The sequence below is a fragment of the Arachis hypogaea genome, chromosome 19, assembly GCF_003086295.3.
Source record: "Arachis hypogaea cultivar Tifrunner chromosome 19, arahy.Tifrunner.gnm2.J5K5, whole genome shotgun sequence".
Lineage (NCBI taxonomy): Eukaryota > Viridiplantae > Streptophyta > Magnoliopsida > Fabales > Fabaceae > Arachis > Arachis hypogaea.
In genome coordinates, this window is record NC_092054.1 from 85,333,169 (window position 1) to 85,336,472 (window position 3,304).

Here is a 3,304-nt window from a genome sequence, read left to right on the forward strand (position 1 = left end):
ATTTCTGAGTGTATTTCATGCAGAATTGAAGTCCAAGCAAATGGGGAGCAATTAGTTAGTCAACATGAGCCTTTAGTTAGTTTTCTAGAGAGAGAAGCTCCCACTTCTCTCTAGAATTAGGTTAGCATTAGGTTAAATTGTCTTGGATCTTGAATTAATTACTTGATTTCATCTTGTTTCTTTCATAATTTTTCATTTCTACATGTTGATTTTCTTAATTGTAATGTTAATTCCTCATTTTTCTCTCTTTTATGTTGATGAACATTGTTAGATCTAATTTCCTTTTAATGTAATTTTATGTTTCCATGTTCCTTTTATGTTTATCTTCATTGTTATTATTGATTTCTTGCTTATAATAGTTATGGGTTTCCTTAATTTTAGTATTTGTGATGTTTACTTTTATTACACACTATGTCTTTGATAGAATGCTTCCTATAGTTTTTGAGTAGTTCTCTTGACCCTTGGCCTAGGCTAAGGGGATTGAGTGATCTTGAGTCTTTAGGCTTCATTGAATTAGTAATTCCAGAACCCTTGGGATCAATTTGATAACCATTGACTCTACCCTACTACTAAGTTGATTAGTAGCTAGGTTGGGACTTATGGATTGATGTTGATCAAGCCATTTGATGTACTCCAAGTCTAGGAGTAGACATTACGTACTTAAGGCTTTAGTGAGTAGACCTAATGAGCTCGGTTCCTCATAATTTATCAATATTTGAATTGTTGACAAGGATAATGATCTCAATTACCTAAGTCTTAGCCAAGAGTTCTTTATCTTGCTTTCTTTAATTACTCGCTTGATTTACCTTTTCTTATTTCTCTTATAAATTAAAACCCCTTTGCCCCTTTATAGCCAATAATTGACTACTTCATTGCAATTCCTTGTGAGATGACTCGGAGTTCAAATACTTTGGTTAATTCTTATTTGGGGTTTGTAGTTGTGACAAAAGCAAATTTAATTTGATTCAAGGATTGACTATTGGTTTGGACTATACTAACAACAGAATTATTTTGTGGAATTCTGGACCAGTATAAATCCTTCGCTATCAAATTAATAGCGCCGTTGCCGGAGAGTTACAATGGTGCTATCTTATTAGCTATTGTATATATTGTGAATAGCTTGATTTTTGGGTTTGTTCGTTAGTTTTTGCTAGTTTTAGGATTTGATTTTCTTTGTTTCTTGTTAGAATTTGTTTCTATTTTCTCTTTCACCATGAATTCTCATCACTTTGGCTAAGATTGTGGCTCAAACTATGTTGTAGGAAATGGAAGCTTCAATAAGGATGTGCATCAAGGATTTGGAAATCAAAGGTGGGAGGAGCCCCAAGCTTATGAACAACCTTCTTGGCAACAACCTCCTCCGAACTCTTATGGGTATAATCCTAATCCTAATGCATATACCCATCCAATGTGTGTGATGACCCTTATTGTGATTGTCAACCACAACCACCACATGCATATGAACCCCCTCCTCAACATAACCCTACACCACACCCACAAGCCTTCTACCACCATCCACCTCCATATGATCCCAACATGCATCCACCATACAAACCACCATATCAACCATACCTAGAACCACCACCATTCCAACACCAATACCCCCAAGATCCACAAAGTTCACACTCACCACCTCAAGAATCTCACCAATATGAACCACCTTCCAATTACAACAACCTTCCCTCAAATAATGAACCCTCTCTTCCACCACCACCTCCCGATGGACCTTGAATCTCATATCTTAAGGCGACAAGAGGAGGATGAAAATAAGTTTAAGGAGTTAAGAGCAAAGATGGCTATGATGCATGGAAACTTGTCTCTCAACAAATTTCCCTCGGCAAGTATACTGAATTATCGTCAAGTAAAAACTCACAATAGAGTGAGGTCGAATCCCACCGGGATTGATTGGTCAAGAAACTTTAATTAGAGGAATGTTCTAGTTGAGCTAAGTAGAAATTGAGTTGAGTAATTGCAGAAAGTTAAATGGCAGGAAAGTAAATAACTGAAAATATAAGTGCTGGAAATAAATGGCAGAATGTAAATGGTGGAAAGTAAATTGCAGAATCTTAAATGGGGATATGGGGAGATGAGCATAAAAGTAAATGGCAGAAAATAAAGAGAATGGGTAAGATCAAAAATGGGGGATTCATTGGGCTTAGGAGATGTTGCATTCTCCGGATCAAGTTCATTCTCATCTCTTCCTTAATCAATGCATTCATTGATCTCCTTGGCAATCTTAAGTGATTGGATCCCAATTCCTTGGCAACTCAATCTCTCTAAACTTGAACAATTGCCCAATTCCTTGATTTAATTGCTCATGGAAAGAGATGAAGTATGGTCACTGATTATACCACATACATTCCCAAATCACAGTATTGGTAGGATTATATGTCACTATATCCATTCAAACCCCAATTTGGTCCAACATGAGAAAGCATTTCTAGCATGATCTCCTCATTCCTCTTCCAAGGTTCTGAGGAGATCCAAGTATGAATAGCCTCTTTTCCAAGAAAACTACCCAATTGGATGAAGATTGAAAGCTTTCTAGTAAAATCAAGAGAAAAGAAAGAAGAAGAATAATGAAAACTATTATTGATCCATCAAATTACAACAGAGCTCCCTAACCCAATGAAAAGGGGTTTAGTTGTTCATAGCTCTGGAAATGGAAATCAAAAATGAAAAGTGCATTCTGACTATCAAACTAGAAATTGCAGAGAAAGTAAAATATAGAGAGTGTAATTCTCAAGTTCCAGATCCCCTTTTTAATTCAAAACTATCCCTATATATACTACTCTTCTGATCTTCTAGTTAGCTCTTCAAGTCTTGGATATGGGCCCTTGATCTTTAGTTGAAGCAGTTATAGTCTTTAGTGGGCTCAGCTTTGCTTGCAAAGAAAGTGTGAGTTAGGCATGATAGGAAGTTAGTTAGGACGCTAGTGGCGTTAATGTTAAGTGTAAACTTGGGTTTGAAAGCGTTAGTGATGATAACTTTGTCACTAACGTTCCAAACTAGTTGATCAACGTTAACTTCAACGTTAGTGGTACTAACGTAGCCACTAACGTAGCCTCTTAGCCCTTCACAAACGTTATTAGCACTCACCTTTACCAATAACGTTGCTCTTTGTCCCTTTCTTCCACGTTAATGGTCCACGTTAGTGTAACTAACATGGCCTTTAACGTGGGCATGCCAAGGCTCGAGAGCGTTAGTGACACTTACCTTTGTCACTAACGCTTCAAAATGCCCCTTCCTTCCACGTTAGTGCTTCACGTTAATGGCATTAACGTGACCACTAACGTGGGTGTAT